We start from the raw sequence: 8,748 nt of genomic DNA on the forward strand, positions 1-8,748 counted from the left end.
CAATTTTTTTTAATGAAATAAATAAATTTCATAAAAATAGTTCAGCTAAATCACTGAAATAAAACAGAAGCCAGCAATAACACCCTGGAGAAAGTGTGACCCATAAAATGGAGGCAAAAGAAGGCAACAAAAACTGTCAAGTAGGGCCTATATGACAAACATACTGGTATAGACTTCAAGGAAATAAATACATGTATATTCAAAGAAAATAAGAAAAGTTTTTTTAAGAAAATAAGAGTTATGTGACAATACATCATCAAATCAAGAGGTGAATAAAAATCAAAAAATTGTTAAAAAAAAAGAAGAAGCAGGAAAATATGGTAAAATAAATGAAACTTTTATGAGAAGGCACAAGAGTATTTCTGAAGTGGAAGAAGAAAGAATAAGCAAACTTGAAGTTAAACTGATAGAGATTATATAACATGAAAAAGAAAGAGAAGAATAAAAGAGACTAAGGTAAACATTTTACACTATTAACTTTAAAGAGGAGTTAGGGAAGGAATAAAATCATGGAAGTCTTTTCAGATTTGAAGAAAACATTAATCTCATATCCAAGAGTACCAGTGAACTCCAAATCAGATAAATGCATCTTGAAAACAAAAAACACAAATAATTGGAATAGTTAATGGAACACCAGTAAGATAGACAACTGAGTTCTGATCAGAACCAGTAGATGACAAAAGACATGCAATAATATATTTACATGCTAAAAGAAGATGTTAACTAAGAATCTTGTGTGCAATAAAATGATACTCCAAAAAGAAAGCTAACATAAGGTATTCCCAGATAAATGAAAGAAAAAAGGGGGAATATTTATTCACAATGGATCATTTCTTATACAAGTTCTAAGTTATTTATGATGAAATTAAATATTTCTAGAGTATATTTCAAAGTCACATTAAAACCAAACCAAGTAGAGTACTGGTTAAATGAATTATTATAAAATCTGATAAGTGCCTATTTCTTTGTATCTTCACTGCTTTAAAAGAATTTTATAAAACAATGTGTGCAAATATAGCTTGCAGCTTAAACACATGGAAATATAATATATCTAAGTAAGTTTTTAAAGGAATGAGTGGGTGCAATCTTGCATTGAATTAAGAAAATTATACATACCAGATGGTAATTCAAATCTATAGGGATAAATAAAGAGAATCAGAAATGGTAAATTAGAAGGTTGATATCCCACACTCAGTAAATGTATGCTTGCTATCCTGCCTTCTTTTAGCTACTATAAGGATATAACATTCTTGTAACAATGAATTGAGAGATTGGTAAAGATACATATGATATTAATAACAAATATGGAAAGAACAAAACCATATAGGGGTAAATTTTTTCTATATCTCACTAGAAATAAGATAGCATAAATCTGAAATAAATTCTGAAAAGTTAAGACATATATGGCAATTCCTAGAAAAACCAGTGGGGAAGTAACTTAAATGTTGAGTGAAAAATCATCAAATAATAAAATGCTAAATTAAAAATATATAGTTAATACAAAAAAAAGGAGAGGAATAAAGTAACAAGAGACAAGATAAAGGAAAAAGTAAAATGAGAGAAAAAAATAAGCTGAATCAATAACATTGTATGAACAGCATCCATCAGAAAGCTGGAGTGACTATGATATTATCAGAAAAAGTCGACCTTAAAACAAGAATATAGGGGTTGGTGTATATCTCAGTGGTTGGGCATTGCCTAGGATGTATGAGACCCTGGGTTCAATCCTCTGCACCACAAGACAAAAAATATACAAATATTATTGGAGGATATTTTGTTATGAAAAATGTGGTCAGTTTCATCAAGAAGGTAGATGAGTTCTAAATATATATGCAGCTAAAAAAGGAGCCTTAATATATGGAACAAAACTTGACAGGATTAAAAGAGACAATGTATAAATAATAGTGGAAAAATTCAATACTTCACTTACTATAATGAATAGAACAAGTAGATAGAAGATGAATGAGATATAGAACATTTGAGCAAAATTATAAAGCTATATAACCTAATAGAAGTCAGTGGGGCACTCTGTTGAATAGCTGAAATACAAATGGAAAATTTTTCCTGATATATAACTATCTAGGCTATTATTAAAATAGTCTTAATAAATATAAAAGGCATGATAGAGTACATGTATGCTCTCTTACTACAGTCAAATTAAATTAAAAAAGTAACATAATTAAATATGGGGAATTCACAAATATGTAAAAAATTGAGCAATAAGCTTCTGAATAATAAGTGGGGCAACAAGAATCAATGGGGAGGGGCTGGAGTTGTAGCTTAGTGGTAGAGTGCTTGCCTTGTACCTGTGAGTCACTGGGTTCAACTCTCAATACCACATGTGAATAAGTAAATAAAATAAAGGTCCATCAACAACTAAAAAGTATTTTAAAAAAAGAAGTGTGTCACATTAGATTGGGTAGAGAGAAGTGATGGGAGGGGAGGGGAGGGGAGGGAAGGGGAGGGGAGGGGAGAAGAAGTGGGGTAAGAAGGACAGCAGAATAAAATAGACACTAGTATTGCTGTATGTATACACGTGACTGCATGATCAATGAGATTCTGCAACCTGTACACTCAGAAAAATGAGAAATTATACCCCATCTGATTCAAATGTATTATATGTCAAGATCATTGTACTGTCATGTGTAACTAATTAAAAAAAATAATAAAGTTAAGCCTCACCTAGCTACCTGCTAGATACCTAAACCAGAAAACTTGGCAAATCATGGTAAAACTGTTCCATTCAGGATTATTGGCTCCCTATAACTGTGGCCCTCTCTGCTGTATGTTGTTTACATGAAGTTTCTCTAATCCTTTAAAAGAAAAACCAAGAATTTAGGTTTTTGCCTATGTGGGTATAAGTAAAGGAATAAACAAGACCATAGAATTGTTTGTATTTGCTCTTGATTGTACAAAAATAAATAAATAAATAAAAATAGAAACAGAAAAAAAAAAAGAATCAATGGAGAAAGTAGAAAACACTTTGAAATGAAAGAAGCTAAAAACACAACCTAGCATACTCTAAGGAATGCTTCAGTATTCTTAGAGGGAAATGTGTCACTGCAAAAAACCTATATTCAAAAAAGAATAATTTCAAATCAATTATCTAACTTCTACCTTAAGAGAGAAAAAGAAGAACAAACAAATATAAAGCAAGCAAAAGAAAAAGTAATAAAGATCAAAGTGGATGTAAATTTAGAGAGTAAAAAAACCAACAAGAGCAAAAGTTGGCTTAACATCTGAAAATTAGTTAATCAATATACCATATTAAGACAATTAAGGGCAAAAACAGGATTGTCTCAATATTTTGTGGATAGCATTCCACAATATCCAATCTGATTTCATGACAAGAACCCTCAATGAACTGGAAATTGCAGGGAATTTCTTCAGCCTGGTAAGAGGCATCTACAAAAACCCAGGGCAAATATAATTTGCAGTGGTGAAAGTCTGAATGCTTATAAGCAGAACAAGGAATCAGTTACCCTCTCCACAATTCTATTTATTTATATTTATTGAAGTTAGGCCAGGAAAATTAAGACAAAAAATGAAATAAAATACATACACATAACGAAAGAAAATAATAAAACTCTATTTGCAGATACTTTTTACATAGAATATTAACAAATTGGATTTTAAAAATTGCACTAATAAATGAGTTCAGTAAGATTGAAGAGTACAAGATAAATATAGATACAACTTTTTTCCATATATTAGCAATGAAAAGTCCAAAAGAGAGACAACAATTCAATAATAACAGCATAAAATAATTATTAGGAATATTTTGTTTTAAAAATAAGAATAATTTTGTACTCTCAAAGCTACAAAACATTATTAAAAGAAATAAAACTAGACCTAAATAAAAGTAAAGACTTCCTACTTCATGGATTAGAAGACACAATAATGTTTCAATTGCAGTGCTCTTTAAATTGATCTACAGATTCAATGTAATCTCTTCCTGTCAAAGCTCCAGGTGGCTTTTGCTGAAATTGGCCCCAAAATTCATATGAGCATTCAAAGGACTCATTATAACTAAACTCATACTGGAAAGAACACAATTGGAGGACTTACATTTTATGATCTCAGTATTTATTATGAAATGATAAAACTGCAGTAATCAAGGCAGTATGTCCATTACATAAGGGTAGACATAGATTGATAGGAATACAATTGAGTGTCAAGAAATAAATCATTATTTTTACAGTCAATTAATTTATAACAAGCTCTTCTAAGATAATTCAGCTGGAGATGTGGTGTTCACAGATGGATGTCTATATATAAAAAATGAAATTGGATCTTTTCCTCATGCTATATACAAAAAAATAACTTAAAATGGAACAAATTTTTAATGTAAGAACTAAAATTACAGAAAGAATATTGGTGTAAAACTTTGTGACAAAAGATTAAGAAAAGCCTTCTTAGATAATTAGACACCTTAAGTGAAATAAATAAATATACAAGTTTGATGCAGCAAAACTAAATATGTTTTTGCTTTAAAGGAAACCTTCAACAAAGTGAAAATATAATCCACAGGATGGGAGAAAATATTTGCAACTTATACATCTGCTAAGGGCCATATATCAAGAACATAAAAAATAACTCTCACAGTTCCATAGTAAAACTGAAATGACTCAATTAAAAAATTGGCAAAAGACATTGTTTTAGGGGATCTCAAGACCACCCTCTGTTTCCATGGTTTACTAGAAGGACTCACAAAACTAAGAAGAGCTGTTATACTCATGGTTATGGATAATTATAGCAAAAGAATACAGATTAAAATCAGCAAATGTTAAAAGAAAAGAGAGACTTCAGAGTAACAGACATGAGATTCTAATTGTCCTATTACAGACAACACTTAATATTTCCAGCAATGATGTGTGACAGCAGCACAAAACATTGTCAACTAGAAAAGCTCAGTCAATTCTAAGAACCCATGATTTTATTGGGTTGTCAGTGACATAAAATCTACACCTGATTGACCTTAGTTATTCAGTGTCCAGAGTCTGCAGAGGACAAACTGTTTTCAGTTGGTCCAAAGTGCCCATTGAATATCACATTGTGAGCATAAGTTACATGGAACACAAAAACATGGACAAGAGTGGAACTAACCACACTGTCTATTAACTGATGGACAGGTAAAGAAAACAGTGTATTCTTACAGTGGGGTATTATCTACAGTGAAAAGAATAATGCTACAATATGGATACCTTGAAAACATTATGATAAACAAAACAAACCTATAACAAAATGCACTACACACACACACACACACACACACACACACACACATATGATTTCATTTATATAAAATATCCAGAAAATAAATTTCATATAGAAACAAAGTTATGTTTGTCAATGATGTAGAAGGTTGAGGAGATAATGAGAATAGTTTTTTTTAAATGTGTATTTAAAAGTAATCTACAGTTGATATAAAAGCTTCTAATTTCATTATATGTTAAATATTTGAAATGTGGAGCATGTGAATTAAAGCTCTATTTTATATTATGATTCTTATTTTTATTCACATAGATATATAGAAGAAATGTCTCTTGAAAAAGCCTAGAAATATGTCAGTAAAAATTACTAGTTGCTTTAGTTAGCATATAAATATGGATGTGTTACCAAGTCCACACCATCATACAACCAGTTTATGACAATGGGAAATCTTTTCTATTCTTTAGATAATTCTTGGAACTGAGTCATCTTGGGAAAAAGTAGAGGAGTTTGGCATCTTGTATATCTACCTGCTAACATTTTATGACAGTTTATGCTTCTTAAAGTTGATATGGAATCATATCAGGTAGCTCTTTATAAATTTTCACTTAAACTTCAGTGGTTATTTGCATATGCTGAATAATAATAAATTCCACAGCAAGCCATTTTCTTGTGATGATATTTTTATAACATTCCTTGCCAAACACAACTCCTGCTGCCCACTATTATGTTTCTATGTTTCAAAGTTGCATTATTTTTACTGCTCCAGTTAGGACTCTGATGAATATCTGTGCCTATTGTTCATGTTTGTCTTACAGGGATTCCTTCTCTCAACTCATTCATGTCAAAGAGCAGCACATTCTTCAAGGTGCATGATTGATTAATTAAATATCTGCCATACTGGGCTGAAAAAGGATGAGTTCCCACCCTCTGCAGGGTCAAAAAATGTTGTGTTTAGATTTCGATCTGTTAGAAGTATCAACCCCTCACATTTCATTTTCCTTCCACCTGGAATGTTGCTTTATTTGTACTTTTCTGTGGGATTTATGTTAATTTTCTTGGGTTATGAATATTTGAATATATTCCTCTGTGATGGAAGTGGCACTGTCCTTCTCTGTATTTCCAGAAACTAAATTTGCATTAGGAAGTAGGGAGGGTAGCAGATGGAGAGTCTTATTGACCTATGATTGAGAGGTCTTACATACATTTCTCAAATGCAGTTGTGTGTTAACATCCTCTGCTATACCAATACTCAGGAACAAAACATATTTTAATATAAGAGAAGACAATCTGTAGAAGGAGAAGACTGTGGGAGCATAAGGGTACTGGGGTGGGCCAGATGGGCACCAAGAAAATAAACAGAATTCAGTGGACTGGTACCACATTTAAAAGCAATCTCATAAGAAACAAATTCAAAGTCTGATTACCCTATTTGAACTCATGAGGTTTTTAGAGTTCTGTTCATTTCCAAACATGGGCTGCTGCCACCTTTAGGGATTAAAATATCCATCACAGTGAGAGCATAGAGCAGCTTTGAACAGAATCAGCCACTTGTGGTTAGCAGACAGGATGCTGAGGTCCTGACCTTGTTTGCTTTGGGTACCATATTCACCTTTCCAAAAATCAGAAACAGGCAAATTTTCAATTAGATGTATGTCTCAGAAATTAATTGATATCTGCCTCCTGGGAACAAATATCATTTCCAGTATTTTTCCAGTTACTCAGTGTTTCAGAGAAATCTATAATGGACTAAAGTTCTATTAAGCCTAGTACTTTTTCTTGCTCACAGAGGTGCTAAAATTCACATTGGAGAACTATAGGATGATGGAAGTCTTTAAAACTAGTTGTTAAAAAAAACATGCAGCTGTGGTACTTACAGCACTACATTGATCTTCTGAAACAGGGAAAAAAGAGAAACTGTTTAAAGTCATATGACAGGTGATTATTTTGGTTAATGTAAAATGTTCATCTGACAAGCTTATTGAGTTTGATTTGTGTGCACAAGTCCACAACAAATCTGCACTTTATCTGATGTCCCTTCCCCCATCCAAATTGACATCAACAAATGTGCCATCCAAAAAACCAAAAAAGCAAAACAAAACAAAACAAAAAACACCTGGAGAATTAAAGTGATTTAACCAGTATGATTTATGTTAATGGTACGGAAGAGAATATTTTTTGATTCTCAGAAACATAACAGGCAATTGATGTGCCATATTGCAGTATGGTTTTAGCTATCAACATGTCAAGATTTAGTTTTGCTGTTAACATTTTACGATTTAGAAGGCTGTGAGAATATGTGCAGTGTAGCAACAACACAGGCTTCATTCCCTCAGCTATATTTATTGAGCTTTCATTTTTCCCCCTTTTATAGAAGAAATTGAAAAAGAAAAAGAGTAGGAGAGACAGAGAGGCATCCACTCTATATATTTCATTTTCTTTATTATGTCAAGTAATGAGAAATAAAGAGATAGAAAACTGAGTTCTTAATAGCTTATGCTCAGACCAAAGAGGATTCGAGACAGATGAATCTGCAGTATATTTTTATTGGTTTATTATCTCCAACAGATAACTTAACCATGTCAAAGAATGTACCACTTGATCCCAAACCTTCATCAATTACAAGAGTCCTGAGGTTAAGGATATATTGTGCTTGGCTACTGGTTTGGGAATGCCTGATAATGTTACCATACATAAAAGCAACATACCCAGTGAGAGGCAGGGAAGGTTACCAGAAGGCTCTATACTAAACTCCAAGTTTAATTCCATCAAACCATGACTTCAAATGAAATAGCAAAGCTGCAAGTCTGGGGAACACAAAACTATGTTGATGCACAAAGAGTGTGTTAGTGTTAAATGTTAACATATTTCATGATCAGAAGTTAATCTGTAACATCAAGGACAAGGCCACCTTTGACTTGTCACTGTTTTCTGGCTCTATGCAGATAACTGACATCAACATTGGTGCTCTTGAGATAACAATCAATATCCATATTTATGTAACCATCAAACCTGAAGTCCAACACAAAGGTTGAAATTTGTGAGATACACAGTACATGTACACATATTTATTTCATGATCAAATAAAATGCTTTAGACTCTGCAAACATTCTTAAATGCTATTCCACAATGAGCCACAGACAACTATTTAAAAGTAATTCTATTTTATACCTTTTTTTGGAAGGAAGTATTTTGCTAGTCCAATGGACTGAACTATTCATTACGAAAAGAGAACATTATGTTTTGATTTAATCTTTATTTAAAGAACTCAACAAAAACAGAATAAAATGCCATGGTTTATGCAGAAAGATAATTTTTAATGTATATGTGTGTATATAAAGTTGCTGTTAACTTCATTCTCATATGTGAAATTAATATCTTTCCTGTCATCAAAATAGCTTGGTCTTTTTGGTTATTTCCATCTTATTCTTTTTTTCAGGAAATATGTTGTGGAACATTTAAATTAAGGTAAATATTGGCCATTTCAAGTTTCATCGTATTATTCTTGGAAACGGCTTAACACTAAGCATGAACATA

Source organism: Marmota monax, unplaced genomic scaffold (assembly GCF_021218885.2).
Source record: "Marmota monax isolate L192 unplaced genomic scaffold, Marmota_monax_Labrador192_F-V1.1 WCK01_AAM20220418_F8-fsc00030, whole genome shotgun sequence".
NCBI lineage: Eukaryota > Metazoa > Chordata > Mammalia > Rodentia > Sciuridae > Marmota > Marmota monax.